This window comes from Mesoplodon bidens (assembly GCF_964165515.1).
Source record: "Mesoplodon bidens genome assembly, chromosome: 8".
Taxonomy (NCBI): Eukaryota; Metazoa; Chordata; class Mammalia; order Artiodactyla; family Ziphiidae; genus Mesoplodon; species Mesoplodon bidens.
In genome coordinates this window covers 24758064-24778464 of record NC_138165.1, presented here as the reverse complement: position 1 = coordinate 24778464, position 20401 = coordinate 24758064, and the positions used below count along the sequence as shown (strand labels likewise).

At 41.7% G+C, this 20401-nt stretch overlaps 1 protein-coding gene across 6 annotated transcripts in view; it reads right to left on the bottom strand.

The window, feature by feature from the left end:
* Positions 1–20401, bottom strand: part of WIPF1 (WAS/WASL interacting protein family member 1) — a 122992-nt gene that overhangs the window by 36470 nt on the left and 66121 nt on the right. Inside the window, exon 1 of one of the 6 annotated variants that reach the window (XM_081242989.1) lies at positions 2371–2528. The exons of the other annotated variants lie outside the window; for them this stretch is intronic. The gene's annotated coding sequence lies outside the window, so the exon portion shown is untranslated. Of the gene's footprint in view, positions 1–2370; positions 2529–20401 lie in introns of those variants that run through there. 6 annotated transcript variants of the gene reach the window in all.

Below are 20401 nucleotides of genomic sequence, written 5' to 3'. Positions count from 1 at the left end.
GAAAAAAGCGCTTGAAATTACAGTTAGTTGTTAGTGGCCTTGGGCAAACTGCTTAGCTTAAGTCCAGTTCCCACAATAAAATGGCGAGAAGGGTACTGACTCAACAGGACTATTCAAGAGTTAAATGACATTTTTTTTCTTAAATTCCATATATATGTGTTAGCATACGGTATTTGTCTTTCTCTTTCTGACTTACTTCATAGCACAGGGAGATCGGCTCGGTGCTTTGTGACCGCCTGGAGGGGTGGGATGGGGAGGGTGGGAGGGAGGGAGACGCAGGAGGGAAGGGATGTGGGAACAGATGTATATGTATGACTGATTCACTTTGTTATAAAGCAGAAACTAATTTAAAAAAAAGAAGAAAAAAGAGTTAAATGAGGCAAGTGCTAAATAAGTATTAGCATTTAAAAAAAATAAAGTAAGCAGAAGTCAAGAGCCTAACATACAGTGAGCGCTCAATAAACATTGTCTTTTCCTTTTTTTAACCATGAGAAAGAGAAACCACGAGCTGATGATGTAGCCCACATGTGCACACCCATGCAAACTTCTGCATTACAAATGAATGGCAAAGGGAGGTGCATATAAAGTGCATTTTAAATTTCTCAGAAAAGCACACTAATTAAGGCATTACTTATTCTAGTATTCTTTTCTTCAGTTTTAATTTTCAGGACTCAGGGTTACAAAATACAGACAGAGGTATTTGATAGTCCGGGGGAAATGCTCTTTTCAACAATAAGTAAATGTATGACAATTTGGAAAAACAAAAATGAGTCAAACCTTAAAGCAGGAACGAATCACAATTTAAATAGCCAGAAACTCCCAATGAAAATGATGTGTTCATGAAGTGTTAAGCAGACTTCAAAAGTGCATAAAACTTGAAAGGTCCAGGAATTGGGTAGCTCACTTCCTCTTACATTTTAGCACAGGTTGGGGAACTTCCAGCCTATAGGGCAGATCTAGAATTTGATTTTGTCAGCGATCAGAGTGAAATTGCTGCTGGACCCCAGGGAAAATTCTTCACCATGGGAAGGTCTCTGAATACTGCAGTTCATTCAGAGTATGTGTAATCCTCAAAAGTTTAGATATTAGAGTAACTGAAGAGCTGTGAGCAATTAACCAACAGGTGAACTTTTCAAAGAGCATCAGAAAACAACCTAGGATTTTAGATAAATCATTTAACCTCTTTAGACTATAAAAGGAGAATTTTGACTAAATGATGTTCCAGTTCAGAAGCAACATAACTTTATGAAGTTAACGCATAATGTTAAACCCACAGCCCAAGTGACTAGTAAGGGTATGGTTTCCACACTAATGGACCTCAAAATCTTTTTCAGGCTTCTCCTCTTCCTCTCTCACTATCCTGTCTTATTCTTTATCCTGCTTTCCCACTATCTTTCTCTCTACCAAGCTGTCCTACTTTTCTTAATTAGAATCCTCCTACAGTCTTTTCTTCGTTTTACCACTTGTCTATTTTCTGATGTATACACTAGTTATGCCACTGAATTATTTAAAAGAACTTATACTTATTGACCAAAGTTGTACGTGCCCTCTTAACTTTTTTAAGTTTTATTTTATATTTCTCCATAGGGTAAAAGGAATATAAGTCAAGTTGCTTTTTCATATATGCCCCAAAGAAAAAAAAAAGCATTTTTTTGATACAAAAAAGTTTCCTTAATCCTGCTCTGTAGATCTCTGGGTACACCGTTTGAAATACGAAAATTACAATATTTTATGTCAAAATATTAATCATATTAAATGTAACTAGTTACAATGAATGCTGCAGAATTTGATTAGCAATAGTAATTGTGCACCGCACTGTTAGGATGTTGAACAGAATGATTCTAAAAGACAAACTGTCCTAAAAGACTCTGCTTAGAAATGATTTGGGATTTGAACTTAAGTAACAGGTTTGTAGCAACAGACTGGCAAGAGCTTAGCTCCACGGTACTTTCCTTTGGAGCTTCCAGTGGCTCCTTTTGCTTTAAAAGCACTTACTGTTGCTGGCCAAAGTGAGAATTCAAAGGCAGTCATGTGGACAATTGCACCATCCACCGAAAGGATACAGTTACTGACATAAACCCCCATTTTAATGGCAGAAAAAATTCCTGTGGATCCAAACTTGCCCAGTGGTCAGGAAAAATTCTCCTGAAAATCTCACTTACATTTTGGTTCAAAACACAAGATCTAAATTGCCCACAATCACTATAGCAGTGAAACTAGTCCTGTGTGCAACAGGACTCGACCACATGGTACTCTACTGAAAAATTAAACAACTTTACCTCAACATACTATGGTCCATCAAAAGCCATCGAGTCCTTCCCTCTAACTGAATAAAGGAAATACATTTAGTTTGAATATAATCTTTCTTACCGTTAAAGGATACTGCAGGAAGGCATGATCAGGGACGCAGGCAGACAGGGAGGAAGCAAGATACGAGAGAGAAAACCGTCCCTGAGAAAGGCATCATCTTCTAACGCAAACGTGGGGTCGTTTTTGGACAGCCATTTTGGACAAGCTCTGGCCTCTCGTTAAATGTGACACACTGAGTCAGAGGCAGACATCCTTCTGTGGTTATTCACTTCCTGTCTGATTAATTTGTTGCTTGTTCCTTCCTCCTTTTATGCAGAAAAAAAGGCTAGATGGGTTTTACTTCAGAAGCAAGCAAGAAAAACCCCCTAAATTTGGAAAATTAAATGTTTCTCCTTCCCACCAGGTGTAACATACCTTTTGGTACAAGAGGAGACACGAGGAGATGAGCACCTCCATCTGGTCAACAGTCCAACTATTTCTAGACACCTCCACAGAAACAACTGCTCACGGAACGTGAGATGCCTTCAAGAAATTCCATTTTAAAGCACCACTCTCGATATTGATGATAACATTCAGGAATAAGGGAAAGAGTCGCTCAAGAACTAAAAGCTCTAAGCAGCACTAATAAATAACGTAAGTGATCCTTCCTCATCTACAGAGCAGGGTAGGGAGTCAGTTACAAACGCAGGTGAACAGAGCTAGTCAGGTGTATGAAGGCAAATGAGTTCTGAAACGTAATTTTGGTGCCCAAGTCAGGATAAATGATATACAGGCACAACTCATTTTATTGTGCTTTGCTTTATTGTGCTTTGCAGATATTACATTTTATTATTTTTTTAACAAATTGAAGGTCTGTGGCAACTCTGAGTCAAGCAAGTCTATTGGCGCCATTTTTCCAAAAGTATTTGCTCACCTTGTGCCTCATTTTGATAATTCAATCAATATTTCAAACTTCTTCATTACTATTATATTGGTTATGGTGATCTGTGATTACTGATCTTTGATGTTACTACCACGACACGACTACCACAGACGATGATTATCACTTGAATGAAGTGTTTTTAAATTGAGGTATAGTTGATTTACAATAGCAATAAAGTAGTTTTTAATTAAGGTATGTACATTTTTTTTAGACATGATGCTACTGCACACTTAATAGCCTACAGTAGAGTGTAAGCATAACGTACATGCACTGGGAAACCAAAAAAATTGGTGTGACTTGCTTTATTGCGGTATTCGCTTTATTGCACCTGGAATGGAATCTTCAGTATCTCCGAAGTAAGCCTGTACAGCTCAAGTCAGCTGAAGATCAGAGCTTTCTAAGCCAAAAGGTTTTGTTTCCGTCCGCCACACTTAATGGGGTGACAATAACTCTCCCAGAGGATGCTTGACAGAAGCACAGAGATGATGAGTACGTAAGGAGGAAACTCAGATTCCTCACTCTCAAAGGACTCTAAGAGGTGGGCAGGCGATGGAATACAGGCAAAAAATATTATACCGAAACCTTGAGAAGTGTATAAAAATCTGAAAATGCTCAGAATTTTTTCTCAGTCCACCTGAAAGGTTCAGACTTATATTTGTGACACACACCGTGTACCTGTGAGAAAACGGTATCAGCTGAAAGAATGAAAAACAGAGGCACATTCTGGAGAAGTACTGGGATAGCTGACGTCCAAGGTTCTTTTAACTCTCAATTCTTTGAGATATGAATCTAGCCTCACAAGGAGTTTCATGATGCCAAGCCACGGCAGAATTCCTAGAAGCGGAGCTTCCAAGGATTAGTGACCTAGAGTCTTCGACTTTGCCTGGTGCCACTTGATGGTACAGACTTTATTCTTCTCAACTAACGTAGGGCCTGGAGTCCAAGGGACACTCAATACATGAATAAATACATGCAGGCCTGAGGCTGGACAGAGGTGGAGGCCTGCAGCTATTATCTCCTTCGCCCTCCACTAACCTCGGGAAAACAAGAGAACTTGATCACCTACCAGGTAAATGCCTGAGTGACTCTTTGGGGAAGTCTAACTATAGTTGGGTCTAAAAAGAGAACATGAGCAATAGGGTGATTTCTCTATGTATTTACAGAATTACTTAGAAGTTCTCTAATAAGTAATGTGACACACACACACACACACACACACACACACACACACACACACACACACACACACACACACACACACACACACACACACACACACACACACACGACACTACAGTTCATGACTATTCTCACCCATTAGGAAAAACTCAACTAGAAGGGGGTATGTCACTTAGAAGTCTGGAGCCTGTGAGACACACAAGGGAGTAGTTGTCTAGGGTTTGCGTCTATTTCATCTTTAATGAGAACTTGTAAGCACAGTCAACTTTGGACACATTTATGAGGTGTCCACTATGCACCACAGACATAAATCAAATAATGTTCCTCCCTGTTTAAAACCCTCCAACGGTCTCTCATTTCACTTTAAAAATCCAAGCTCTGCCTAGGCCCACAAGGACCCACAAGATCTGCGCCCCCCCATACACCCAGCTCTCTGACCTCATCTCAAGTAAACTCCCTCTTGCTAATTTCCTTCATCTTTCTGTTCCTTAAATGCACAAACTCATTTGCATCCTGGCCCTGACACTTGTAAGCCCTCTCACCTGGTACACTCACCTCCCTGGTTCCTTTTCATTCTCCAGTTGTCAGCAAAAATGCCCCCTCTCGGGGCTTCCCTGGTGGCGCAGTGGTTGAGAGTCTGCCTGCTAATGCAGGGGACACGGGTTCGAGCCCTGGTCTGGGAGGATCCCACATGCTGTGGAGCAACTAGGCCCGTGAGCCACAACTACTGAGCCTGCGCGTCTGGAGCCTGTGCTCTGCAACAAGAGAGGCCGCGATAGTGAGAGGCCCGTGCACTGCGATGAAGAGTGGCCCCCGCTTGCCACAACTAGAGAAAGCCCTCGCACAGAAACGAAGACACAACACAGCAAAAAAAATTAATTAATAAACTCCTATCCCCAACATCTTAAAAAAATAAAAATAGAAATAAAAATAAAAATACATGCCCCCTCTCATGTCCCATCTCTACTCCCATTTTCTTTTTTACATGGCACATGTCGCCACCTGGCATTCTTTCCTTTAATTGTTTAGTTCCTTGTGCATCCCTCCCCACTAGTACTCGAGCTCCATAGGACCTTGTTTCCTGCAGTCGCCTCAGCATCTAGAACAGCATCTGACTCCTGGTAGGTGCTCAACAAATATTATTTGTTGAATGAAAAAGAAAATCAATCTCTCTTAAAAGTTCTACCAGAACATAACATTCGTTTAAGAGCCTAAGGCTGTTCCCCCTAAAGCAATGACTAAGGAATGCCAAGGCTAGACTTGCACTTTCTTCTTGGGAATCTGCCAGGGAAAGGACACTGGAGATGAGCAGTAAACCCTTTAGCCAACCGGGGGGCTTGGCAATGTGTGCAGAGTCTCATGCAGTGCAGGTGGTTCATGTCACTGGGCAGTGGGGAAGAGAAAAATAGGTTAGGAAAGTGAAAAACAAATAAATCATCCAATCGGAAAGGAAGGGGAAGAAATTACAAGATCAAGGAAATAAGGCAGGAAAAGATGGAGACAAAGGAGCGATCACATGGTGGGCGGGGGGCGGTTCCAACTGCATCACTGACAAAGCGGCCTTGGAGGCCACCCTCTGCAGTGGGTGTAGGTGTTGGGTGTGAAAGCGCTTTCTGCCCTTCCTCTGTGCCCCGGTGTTCCCAGATCCGCGTCAGTTTCTCAGAATAAGGAATTTTAAGGCCGAATGAGCCTGCAGAGATCAGAGTCCACACCATCACTTACAGAAGAGGAAACGGGGGTCCAGAGAGGTTAAGTGACCTGCCTCTGTCACACAGCAGGCAGCAGCAGAGCTGGTGCCAGAAGCCCGGTCTCTCTCTCTCTCCATGGTCCAGTGTCATTATGGCCTTAAGCCTCATTTTAAGTTCAGAGGAGGATTTCACTTAATTCCTCTCTATAAGCATAAGCAGAGGTGGAAGGAAGAGGGGTAGAGAGAAGGCTGTGATGTGGAGGGAAGCAGGTGAGGGTAGGGTTTGTATTGCTGTTGGGGATGTTATTATAATCAAAGGCCGAAGAAAAGTGGATTGAGACCCCGAGGCGAGTAAAGATAATCACAATTCTGGACTTCAAAGAGAATTTTAAATGCGTATATCACCCTATTCAATACATAGACCAGTCCCAGCCTAATGACAGAGTAAAACAATAATCAACAGTCTCCGGACCAATCAGATGAAGAATCCTCCATGTTATCTACAGAAACAGAAAACGAAGGACGGACAGAGATTATAATACAACACGGTAGTTCTCACCAGTCTGGGTAAAGCCGTAAAGAATCACAGCCAACGACCCTCCTACGGTGACCCCAAATCAACAGAGACTGAGTAAGGGCAACAGTGACATGTATAAAACACAAGAACAATTGTTTTTTATAATTCTGGTTTTTCAAGTTGTGTTTCCATGACTACCTGTTATACTTCAGTATTTCCCTGGTAGTAGAAACATATTTTAGAATACTGTATTCCTTCCATTCTAAAACACCACCTTCATCAATAGCAAAATACCCCCCTTATAGCTTTTTCGGGGGAAAAGGAAACAGTACCAAATTAAATGTATGCATTTATTGTAACAGAAATTCTACTTGCAACTTGTTAAAATATGGGAATTATGTGATTTAAAAGAGCAGAAACAAAGGAATTACCTTCTTCCCCATAAACTTATCAGTACAGTTACATAGAGGGCTGATCATTTAAAAATAATCTCAGAAACAGAGAAATTAAAAACAAATTTTGTACTATTCTATGTCCTGCTAATATAAATTGGTATAATCTTACTTGGGGAAATATTTGCAATATATTTCCTTATGTTTTGGCAGCTCAGCATCCACTGACCCTACTTACAATGATGTCCTTCAGTTTTCTTTTTTTTTTTTTTTTTTTTGTGGTACGCGGGCCTCTCACTGTTGTGGCCTCTCCCGTTGTGGAGCACAGGCTCCGGACGCACAGTCTCAGCGGCCATGGCTCACGGGCCCAGCCACTCCGCGGCATGTGGGATCCTCCCAGACCGGGGCATGAACCCGCGTCCCCTGCATCGGCAGGCGGACTCCCAACCACTGCGCCACCAGGGAAGCCCTGTCCTTCAGTTTTCGTTTGGAGATGCATCCGTCCGTCCCTCCCTCCCTCCCTCCTTCCCAGACCCTGTGGGTCCAGAGGAATTCACTCCCATTCCAGATACACGAAGAGCTGGCTCATGGGATCCTTGCATTCACGTGGCCCCGGAGACTTTTTTGGTGATGGCCTATGACCTCATCAGAACCAAGGGAATTTGTGGCCGGAGGAGAGGACTCTTCCTGAGGGACGAGACTGGAGTTGGATCTGTGAAGATGGAGGGGCTGGAATTGGCTCACTCATCCTCTCACCCACATGGGGTTTGAAAATGAGACCAACGAAGTGGGGAGCTGGGGATGGAGAAAACCCAGCTGCTGACGTTGTTGGCTGAATCCATCTATACCTGAAGCTAGTTCTATTTTGGACTTTTAACTTATACTAGCAAATAAATTCTCTATTTTGTTTAAGCTGGTGTAATCAGGTTTTCTATCACTGGCAATACAAACACTCTTACATGATACAGAAATCAGTACTAGAAGTGAATATTGAATGTGACTAACCCTAAAATGTGCAACTGGCTGACTTAAGGTTGGATGACAGCTAGTGCAGGCTTCCTGCATTAGGAGGTTGACCATCCTGGCTATGTGATGGCAACACTGCTGGTTATGGTGCCACCTATTGAATCCTGGGTCTAAGACCACAAGCCTCCTGAAGGTGCACCATTAAAGGATTCGGAGATGAAATTTAGAAGGTTGGAGTGTGTTGGCTACTTGCAGCCTTCAGTGAGAGCCACAGGAAAGAGATAAACTTAGGATGAAACTGATTGGAAGCCCAGAGGCAGGGAAAAAGGGCTTTGTTAATAGAGGCCTTTTTTTTTTCCTGTGAGGTGCAACCAAGATGGTTGAAGAGTCAAATAATCTGGAGCTCTGTGGGTTTAAAAACCCAAATTCTCAACACTATGCTAACATTAGATAGAGCAAGGCCAGACAGTAAGCACAATATCAGGAAAGAAGTTTGAAACCTAGGAGAAGCCCGATTCCCCATCGTCTCTCCAAAGACACTGTGGTCTCTCATCTGAGCAGAAGGCCCATTACATTCATTGTGATACACTGGTTTCCATCTCAGGAGCAAGGAGTAAATAATTAGTGGCTTCACCACCTCAGGCCACTGTTTCAAACTGTACCTAATCAGAGGCCACTAAATTTGGGAGTGGAGGATGGTTCATTTGCTGGGAGACAGAAATGCCCAGGCTTGGCTTCACATTCAAAGAGTACGACTCAACACAATCCTGAGTTTTGTTCACTAGTCCATGGAGTTCAGGCATTAGAGAATCCTACCATGTTTTTAAGTCCTAGAGGATAAAGCCCCAGAATGGTCGAAAACAGTTTATAATTGCTCAAATCCTAAGGCAATCCCTAGATCCCTGAAGCCAGGAGAACAGGGTGTAGGTCGTGGAACAGGTGCAACCCTGCTCTTAGAGACGGCTCTGAAGGCAATAGATAAGGAAGGCCCACCCAGAGAGCAGAAGGAGGTTAAGCCACTGGATGACCAAAGTTCTCATTCTGTTGCCACACAGCTAGAGTCTGTTCAGTAGGTTATAAAATATGCTAGACACAGGAGACCAATGTCTCCGCTCCTTTCCCAAATGGAAGTTTAATTGTGAAATTCTTCTACTGCTCTCCCTCCACCATTGTATACTGGGTGTTAAATTTATAATTTAGCACTGGACCGTGAGATACTACATTCAGTACTGACGGACAAGACTGTGGAAAGTATGCACTCGGCGCTGGACTTGGACTTGGATTGGCCACCTATTTTGGGGAGGAGGGTGAGTGTGATTTATTATGTGGGAGCATTTTTGAAACTGTATGTGTGGGAAGATGTGTGTGTGTGTGTGTGTGTGTGTGTGTGTGTGTGTGTTGGACAGGTAAATAGAGTATACATTGGTTGCTGTGGGGCTGTCCAGCATCCATTCTTCTGAATTACAGTAGAGCCTCAGATCTGGGGAGAGAGACATGCACTGTTCTCCACTCCTGCTCTTCTGGCTTCAGTTGGGCTAACTCTACCTGGGCTCCAGGAATGGAAAGTGACCAGCCCTGGCCAGTTAGAGCCTGCGGTTCCCTGGCTGCAGTGATTGGTTCAGAGATGAGCATGTGACTACTTCACACCAAGGAGATGCAATGAGACTTTTTCTAAGATGTGTGGGGCTGGGACTGGTGGTATGACAGCCACACTGTACACACATGGAGACTGAGAATGAAGCCCGTGCAGTGAACAAGCTGTGAGAGGAGCCTGAGACTAAGGGATAAATAGGAGTTTGGGATTAACAGATACACACTACTATATCCCACTCCTGGGCATATATCTGGAGAAAACTCTAATTCAAAAAGATACATGCACCCCAATGTTCACAGCAGCACTATTTACAATAGTCAAGACGTGGAAGCAACCTAAGTGTCCAGTGACAGAGGAATGGATAAAGAAGATGTGGTATGTATACACAATGGAATACTACTCAGCCATAAAAAAGAATGAAATGATGCCATTTGTAGCAACTTGGATGGACCTAGAGATTAGCATACTAAGTGAATTAAGTCAGAGAAAGACAAATATCATATCACTTATGTGTGGAATCTTTAAAAAATGACACAAATGAACTTATTTACACAACAGAAACAGACTCACAGACATAGAAAACAAACTTATGGTTACCCAAGGGGGAAGAGGGTTGGGGAGGCATAATCAGGAGTTTGGGATCAGCAGATACAAACTATTATATATAAAATAAACAACAAGGTCCTATCTTATAGTACAGGGAACTATATTCGATATCCTGTAATAAACCAAAATGGAAAAGAATATGAAAAAGAATATGTACATAGATATATAAAACTGAATCACTTTGCTGTACACCTGAAATTAACATAAAATTGTAAATTACTGTACTTCATTAAAATAAATAAAAATATGAGGCAATTGGAAATTTGAATATTGATTGACATTTAATAATATTAAGATTATTGCAAATTTTTAAGCATGATAATGTTATTGAGGTTATGTTGTTTTTTACAAAGAGTCCTTAAATTTTTCGAGATACATACTGAAATATTTGTGGATGGAAAGGTATGATGTCTAGGTTTGCCCTGAAGTGAAAAAGGGGGAAAATAGCTAGAGGTTTAAGAAAACAAAATTGGCCAGAGATAATCATTCTTGAAGCTGCGTGAGGCATACGTGGCAGTTTGTTATAATGTTCTGACTACTTTTCATATACATTTGAAATGTTTCTATAATAAAAAGTTCAAACAATAAAATAAAAGTGACTCGAGGCTCACTCCCTTCTTCATCCACTAGAGGCTGTTAAAGGGGTTTGCTCACTCTGTTATAATCATGCTCAGACCTGGGAGTTACAGAAGTTACCTTTTTCTCCTCAATAATGATCTCTTTGGTTGATAAATGAAATGGGACAGAGACTGAGGGCTCCCTTATACTGATTCAGAACCCAAGTAGCTCTTCCTAGAAAAGCATTCAACTCTCAAAATTGGAGACCCTCTTAATGGTAACAAAAAAGCAAAAATCTAAATTCCAACCAACCAACCAAAGAACAAAAGAAAGCAACGCTCCTCCTAGATCAGCACTGTCCAGTAGAAATAATTTGAGCTATATGTGCAGTTCTATATTTTCTACTAGCTACATTAAAAAGAAAAAGTTAAATACTAATAACATATTTTATTTAACACCCTATTTCAAAAATATTATCATTACAACATGTACTCAATAAAAAACCTATTAATTAGGCATCTTGCACTCTTTTTTCCTATTAAGTCTTCAAAAACAGGTGTGTATTTTACTATGGGTGACATTTCAAATGCTCAAGAACCGCTACCACACTGGATAACACGTCTCTAGATGGTGAGGGCCTGGTGGGAAGGAGCCCCGTCTTATCCTAAATGATTTAATTAAAATGCAAACATTTCCCAGGTGGTCACCAACATTCAATACAAGTGGCCCCCAGGGGAAAAAACCACATGAGATATAGAAAAATGTTTCTTACAACTCAAGGGGCCAATGGGTGGAAAGCCCTGTTTTCATATCCTGCCATGTATCTGTTTGCGCACACACCCAGGGAGAAGCTGCTGGAATATGGATAGCTGTGTGTTCCTTCTGGCTGCTAATCTGGTTGCTAATCATTAGGTATGAAGCCCAGGATGGGGTCTCTACAATGATTTCTGGGGTGGGGACAACAGCCGTATTGTTCCCTGTTCAGTCTTCTCTCCAGCCATATGGCTGGTGACTCAGTGTCTCCTGCTGGAGAATAGAACCATGTGGACAAGCCCTTCCCTGGGCTCCTCAGGAAAAAAGGCTCTATCCAGCCCTGCACCTTTGGGCCTGATGACACTCATCTGAAGCCTGAAGGAAGGGCTCACTGACCCGAGACTCCCCCTGGGGCCCCCTGACTCCAAAGAAGCAGCGCCAGGCTAGTGCAGCTGCTACGTGGAGAAGCAGACCCAGATCCTCTGCACGGGGACAGGAAATGGGGGTGTTTGTGGGTGTCACAACAACGGGGAGGGCCTGTCTGGGATTCAGACCAAGGATGCTAGACAACCTGCAATGTACCAGACTGTCTCACTCAATAAAGAACTGACCCGCATGACCTACAGAGGTCCTGTTGGACACTGATGTAGGTGAAAAAGCTGTTTAGTTATCTGAGCCGAGAACTTAACTCCATTTTACATACAATTCAAAGTAATTATTGCACTGCTGTATTAGTCCCTGAATTTTCCAGTAATGCAACTGTCATGTAAATGAAATACTATGTTTTGCTCAGCTTTTTACCCAGAGTTGCTCATCTCTGCTGGAAAATGTGTCCCAAGGTATCGCCACTTGCGGTACCTAAGTCTCTCTTACCCAAATTAGCCTGCAGCTGCAGCTGTCCCACTCACAGTGATTATCAGTGTAGCTGCAAACCCCTGACCACTCCATTTTCTTTGCTAATCAGTTGTACCCGATCACTTACAAATCGAAGTTATTTTATAATAAATTACATTCCTTTCATTTCTCTTTTTAATTACAGATAAAGATTACATGGATCTGGGGGGACATGATGTGTGAGGTCAGATTATTTCCCTGGTGAAGGTTCACTGAAGCTTGTGAAGGGGGCATTAGAAAATACTGTTATTCAAAGTGAGCCCAGGGTCAGACAGGGCTGCAAGCCACTGCTTCTGTGCATACCCCTGACTGAGCTCCTTTAAAGTCAGGCACAGCAGTTTGATGGCTCTGCTTGTCCAGCCTGGGAAATAAAGAGAGGAAGCCATGGGGCCCGTCACAGCTGCTCACCTATAATCCTGGGAGGGAATCTCACACTTTGTTTCCCAACGGTCACAGCTGCATGCCGTGCTTCTTGCCCCTGTTTCTCAGCAGGGCTGCTTCTCTCAGTGGCTTGGCTGAAACAATTTGTTCTACTCGAATGACCCCAGATTCCATCTGATTTTGCCACTTCAAGAACTTTCCACCTCCCATTTGGCTGCTCTGGAATCTCCAAATGACTGACTGGGAAAAAAGACTGTTGGAAAAACACTTCCAGGTTGTCTCTAAAGGGATGGCCGCCCTATCAGACAACGGAAATGCCTCCCGCTGGACCAAATGCACGTACGTGTTCCCTCAACTCCAAACATAGGTCCAGGGACAAGAGACCAGAAGAGGTGCGACCACAAGGTGATATGCTCTACCATTTTGTGTGTGTGTTTTGCTCGTTTTGGTTTATTGGGTTTTTTTGTTTTTGCTCAGTGCTGACTAAATGACTCTTCCCCTGCTGCACGGAAGCTGCTTAATTCAGTCTTGGATCATTTCATCCTGTTTGAGAACCATTCCAACGGAATGGACAGAGTGATGGTTTACGTAAAAGCAACTCCAGGACTACGTTTAAATATTGACTAGTCTGAGAAGAGCAAACCACAAAGCCTTGAGGTGTAAAAACCACAGGTGGTTTATGTTTTGTAGGACACCCTCAGGAAGGTAAATGGACATAGTTAAAAAAAATCAAACTGGTTTCTCCCTGCCTCACCCTTACCTACCACCATTAAGGAATAAAAAACAAAATAAGACTAAACGGCAATTAAACAGAACCCAATCTGGGTGTCACTCTTGGCCTTGCGGTGGCAGCTCTGTCGAGCAAGGCAAATATGTAGCTGTCTGGGTTCCATGGCTAAGGTCAAGCATAATGGCCGCCGAGGCCACAGCTCCTCCCAGCCCGGCCACCGCCCCTCTCGGTCACCACAGCTGCTTCCTTCCAGATTCGCTTCTCCAACTCCAGCTCTTCTGGCCCCATGCTCAACCTCCTGGCCAGTCTTCTCCAGCCAGAAAAACAAACGCACAAAGAAGACTATTTCCTAGGAATCAAATCTTCGATGATCTTTTATCTGCTCTCCCCATGTACCTGTCTCTGACCTCACGGCTGACTGGGGAGCCGGAACGCTGCGAGGGCTCCCAGGCAGTCACTCAACACTCAGTATCCACTGTGTGCCAAGTGCTGTTTTAGGTGTTGCGGATGCCACAGGGATCAGACAGGTGAGATCACACAGTGATCTCCACGCTCACAGAGCTCACGTTCATATCTGAGTTGATGATGTGATGGAAGGAAAACAATTTACCCCCCACCCCGTTCCGTGCCGCACAGGTGTTACAGAGTACCCAGGTCACTGCCAGAGGAAGGGCTAATTCAGGCAGACTCTAGTGTAAACGTATAGTGCACCAAAGTCCTGGGGTCATCATTTCGATTTGAGAACCATTTCCATACAAACATACTTGAGGGCACGCTGCCAGGCCAGCCCACAAAAGTCTACTTAATTCACAACATGACTAAACTAAAACTTTAGCTCCAATTCCTCAAGGGAGAGGACTCAGAAGTGATGGACGGGAGAGGGCTCAGAAGTGATGGACGGGAGAGGGCTCAGAAGTGATGGACGGGAGAGGGCTCAGAAGTGATGGACGGGAGAGGGCTCAGAAGTGATGGACGGGAGAGGACTCAGAAGTGATGGACGGGAGAGGGCTTCATGATTCTCTGCTGCGCCAGCCTCAGCCTCTGCCCCATTCCCAAGCCGGCCCTACACTTTGCCTTGACTGCACTCAGGACATAAGGGGCTCCTGTCCCTAAGTACTTCTTACCCAGAAGTCATAATTCCCCTCCACAGGGTAAGATGACCTCATCAAGATGTCAGGAGGAAATCGACTTGTTGCCTTTTATCTTTAAAGACAGAGGAGTTGTTAACCCAAACGACATTGAATTTAGTGGACGTTTTGTTGAGAGAAAGGAAGCCGTTTGGTTGGAGGGAGATGCTGTACAGTACAGTCACACTGTCTAGGGTAAACTTTCTTAAGTTCCTCCTACTTTTTATAGTTTTCTTCCTTCACTTAAATATATATATTTTTTCTTATGAAAAAGTCATACATGAAAAGTTTAGAAAATAGGAATAATATAATTTTTAAAGTGACCCATTAGTACTCAGAGAAAACCAGTTACCATTTTGGAATTTCCTTCCAGTCTTTTTTCCTCTCTGTGCGTGCATCTGAAATGGAATCATACTGTATATATATAGTTTTATACTCTTCTTTCTCACACTTCCCTGTGTTATTAAATATTATCCTAACACAATTTTAATAGTTGCATATTTCATTTTTATAGATGTTCCATTACTATGTAAATACTCTTCGTTGTTAGATATTTAAACTGCATCCAATTTATTATTACAAATCCTATTATGATTAATACACTTGTATCTAAATGTTTGTGGTCCTTTCAGATTATTTCCTTAGGATAAATTTATTAGAGTACAATTACTAGAATGGAAGATATGAAGTTTTTCCTTTTTCCTCTTGATACATGTTGTTATACTGTTTTCTTAGTTTTAGCATTCATATTCTCACTAGCACCCATTTCATTTCTTTTCAACATGTGCTTTTATCACTTTTCAAAATGTGCCAGCTTGATAGACAAAAAAATTGTATGTATGAGAGATTTTCATTTCTTTGATTATTAATGAGGTTAACAGTGTTTTATATATATTTATTGTCTTCTCCATTATTAGTATATCTTTCTCCATTAGTTATCTGTTATCTGGATTTTTTTTTTTAATCACAGGGTTTTAATCTTTTCCCTTATTTCTTCCACTTTTGAATTTAAAGACCACCTAAAAGCTCCATGACTTTTCATAGACAAAATAAAATGTTCTGACCACTGGGGGACTGGGTGGATAGCAGTGACCATTTCTGTGTGTTTATAAATAAGATTTCATAAATCCAGAATCGCCCCTACTCCCAACAGATATACATTTACAAAAGAATTCCCTGAGATTGCAACTGTGGATAATTTTGTGCAGCCTCTGAGAATGTTCAACGTCTAAGAAATGTTTCCATCCCATACCGGGAGGAAGGAGCAGGACATCCGGGCACATCTGACCACGGTTCTTCCTGTCTCAGAGGCAGAAGTAGGAATGCCCTGATTTATGTTACACACGTGCAGACATGTGTAAACCTCTAAAGTCTGAGTACAGAAAACCACCATTATGACCCTGAGTCACCTTATTCCATTTTTCACAAGACCAAAATTCCCAGGAACTAAGGAGTAATTTAGGCTGACCTAATGAGCATCCAAGCTTCTGTTATGTTTGTCATCTTCCTTAGTAATTCTGCAAATATTCTGGAAAAACTAAAATCTAACTTAGAATTTTTTTGATTGAAAACTTGGTGATAAAAACCTTTCTGAGCCTAAGTTATTCAAAGTAACTACAGTTATCTATTTGATGATTCACCGGAGGACCTGGGCTGGAATGACATTCTCCCGTCTCCTTTCCACCTGTGTCTTACCAAGTCAAGAGCTATTCCTTACTTAGTACAGTTTTCTCTCCTGGACTTAGAAGATGCTCAATATGTCTAAATGAGAAAGGTAGACAGTTTGGGGTAAAGTGACTGGCACAACGCTAAACACTCAGCAACATCAGCTATCATTACTATTGTTAAGTGAGCTAAACTTCTCCCCAGTTAGTGCTTCTTGGTAAAAGAGGGAACACAGCAGATGAAGTGGCTCTTCTTGTTTATAGAGGGATAATTCAATGTAATTTAAGAATAAAGAATTTACTCTATGTCATAGTTGAGAAAACCTGGGTACTCGTAATTTCAGAGTCTCCATTTTATATTGGTTCTACAGCTCATTTTCAAGTCTACTTAGGCCTATTTCAAAAAGATGGCATTGATCTACACAATTCTCTTTTACGAATGCCTCTGCTTTTTCGTGCAATTTCAAAAAAGACTTAATGAACACAAATTCAGAAAAAAATGCCCCAGAAACGTCCTAAAAATACCATTTCTCCTAAAAGTTAAGGAGAAATAGGGATTCATAAATTGAGTTTATGAGTTTATGTTCACTGCCTTGTTTTCATTTGAGCTGGAGAGGCTCCCTGTCAACTGCAGGTTAGAGCTCCAGGAGGAGGATGGGGACCCCAAATCCTCCACTTCAGAGAGCAGGCTTATCTTCAGTGCACTAAGAAAATGTCCCAAAGCCCTTGGGGACTGTCTCACCCAACTGGGAAATGGAAGAAAGAACTTCTTTTCAAGTCTGCTTTATTCTAGTGGTTGAGGAGTGCAGAAAGAACAGTAATGGTCTGTGAATGTTTTCAGAGGTGGCACATAATGAACTGAAAGAAAGCAGGCCTTGAGACAAGATCTGGGGTCTCTGAGCAAGTGAGAAAACAAAATGATTCCTATCATTATGCCCAGGTTCAGCCACCACAAGATGGGGGACTCAGACGGGAAACACAGTTGTGCCCAGAGTCAAGTAAAGCTTCAGCAGAACCGAATACCACACAGAAAACGCTTTGCGGATCCAACTCTTGTTGGCAGGGAATTCACGGAAAACCAATATGAAGGTCACCGGTGTGAAATTTTATTTTCCAAAGTACAAAGGCTTCTGAACACAGAACTTTCTAGTCATCCTAGGTTTACTCCTACCTCGTGCAAAATACTCTGTAGGGGCACATTTCTAATACTCTTCATCAGCAGTGCCTACTGAATTCTCTTCAGCCTCTAATGCACAAATGTGGAGATTAGGTTTTCTTCCCTTGCTTTCCGCCCTCTCCCTATATCTTGCAAATACAGATGAGAGTTTCTCAGAAACGCTGAGAGATACACAAAGTTGAGGTATCTCAAAGTCTTCATAGGCATAAAGACGCACAAGGTTGAACAATGGAGAACAACAACACATATTATACCCTGGATTCACTAACAATTACTTAAAAACAGTGTAAAAGGCAGTGTACAATATATATTACTTAGGAAGTAACTGGGACCTGTTATTGCTTTCCTAGCATTTGGGCTTTTACAAAAATAAAGTCCACGGAAGGACTGGGTCAACTCAGTGGATATTTTCCTTGAGTGTAACCCCTCCCACTCCCTCCCACACACAAGCAAGCAAGTACATTTTAAAAAATATAAAATCAGAACTGGATGAAAGTCAAATCAGTTTTTTTTTAATCCATAAATCTGGGAATATAAAATCACTATAAGTTTATTATGGTTATATATTTAAAATCTCTAGTTCTGTTTTCCTCAGCATAAGTATAAAAGTACTGAAAGGTTTAGAATTTACTTGTAAGATAATGTAAAATATTACTATCTTCGTAACAAAAGAAATTCATGAATTTATGGAAAAGGGAATAATATTTATAAAACATGTTAGTAAAGGACTTGCATATGTTTGCATATCAACATTTCAAAGTATTCAAAGGTCATTTATTTTAAAATATTTAGGACTTCCTTGGTGGTCCAGTGGTTAAGACTCCAGGCTTCCACTGCAGGGGGCGTGGGTTTGATCCCTGGTCAGGGAACTAAGATCTTGCATGCCATGTGGCGTAGCCAAAAAAAAAAAAAAAATTAAAGTGTAATATTTAAAGTATAATTAAAGGAAAGTTAAGAATTGCTTTACTCAGACTTGCAGTTTCTAAAAATTTATCAGAACCAGAGAGCCTGGACGTATCAAAGATTAAGTAGAAATCCACATTCAAGAGAGTCCCATGGAATTCTCAGAGAGAGCAGGCAAAGGGTCATCTGAGGACATTATTTTAGCCTAAACTCTGAATATCATTCAAACAGGGGAGCCAATGCCTGATATTAACAAAATGCAGTTTTCTACTGGTAAGGTCAGATGACAGCCCACCCTGTCTGCCAAAATTAGTGGATGAGGAATCATTTCATGAAGTCATGCACAAACATGAAATAGACTGTAAAGGTTTGCTGCCATCCCTCAATCATCGCTTTGCTTGGCTAGGCTGACTGCCGGCAGGAATATCTCCCGCTGCAAAACTGTTTCAAAGTAATGACTTGGAGGAAGTGGTGTGCTGATACCATGAAAAAAAAGAATCCCTCAAACACAAAGATAGTTCAAAAAGCATCTGTATATGGCTCAGAGGAAACAAAGAGCTCAGCTAATTTTCAACTCAAAATAAACCCAAGAGATCAGTTTACCTTGGCTATAACCACACACACACACACACACATGCACGCACGCGCGCACGCGCGCGCGCGAAAACTGAGGGTCAGCAATTATCCAGTGATTTTGTTCTGTGCCAAAGGGGATGAAAGGGGAAGATTATCCATCCTGGGGCCAGGATGGAATAAGAGAAAATACCCCACCCCACATGGCTTCCCACACATATTCACATGTATGTAAAGGGACTTCACACCGTTCTCTCCATGAGACCGGTGGGCCCTAGAATCTGACGTCCCTCCCTGAAGCCAGCAGTAGATCAGAAGCCATTCTGAGACTCTAACATATGGTCTCTCCATCACTGAAGCCTTTCCATGGGTTTTCCTTCCACAATGCTGTCCTTACAGAGCTAAGGAAGGAGCAGGGCACCTACAACCTTTTTTGTTTTGGGTCAACATTAGGCTGAAATACATCTACAATCTTTTTAAATGAACAATATTGAATTTTTAACTTTTGAGCATTTAAAAATATTCTTCAAATTAAGCCAACACATCAACAACAAATATCACATTTATATTTGGTTTTGAAAACCATTTGGAATTTTCTGTAAAAGCAGCTACTTTTCTGACAGAATAGGTGGAGATTGCTATCAAAATCTTAAAAAGATCCTTATTTTTATTTTCAAATAATTTTCATTTGAGAAGATCATTAGATATGTCAGCAAAAGTCTTTAAATTGTTTTTTCAATCCTGGTTTTGTATCACTACTTTGACGTCTTTCTTGCTGATAGGGTGAAGGAAGTTCCAAAAGCCCTTCAGTTCTGATCAGTTGAGGAAATTCATCTCACAGCTGAAGGCTTATTTATTTTATTTTATTTTATTTTCATTTTTGTGAGAGGAAGACAGGAAAAAGTGATTGAATTTTAATATCAGAAACATGTGTCATTGACTGTCAACTGGGTAGTAAGATTTTTAGTTTAAAACTTTTAGTACCCAGGTAATGTGGGGACAATGGAAGTATTTTAAAGGATGTTTTCCCTTCCCCTTCACAATGTTCAGGCTGTGCGCAGGAAGCAGAGATTTTGTCTCAGCTCAGGAGCCCACCCACAAGAGCAGCTCCATGCTACAGTTTTCCACATTTGTCTTTCTAGGTGGAACACCAGTCAGCAATCCTCTGAAGCTCATAAAACCCAACATAACCTTTTGGGCTTCTCTGGTAAAAACACATTGAGTAATAAAGGATAGAATGCTTTCTGTTCAATGTTTCCAGTGCTATTCTCTGGCCAGAAGAAATACCAAATCACAGGCATCTGGAAAAGAGAGATGGCCCAGAAAGAACAGTGGTCTTCTTACACAGTCTGTGAGCAGTGACCCCCTAAAGGTTCGTCTGCTGTCTGCTGCCTGTGGAACTACAAGCATTGGAGCAAAGAGCCATTTCTATCAGACTTGACTCAAGTGATAGGGGGACTTAAAGGGC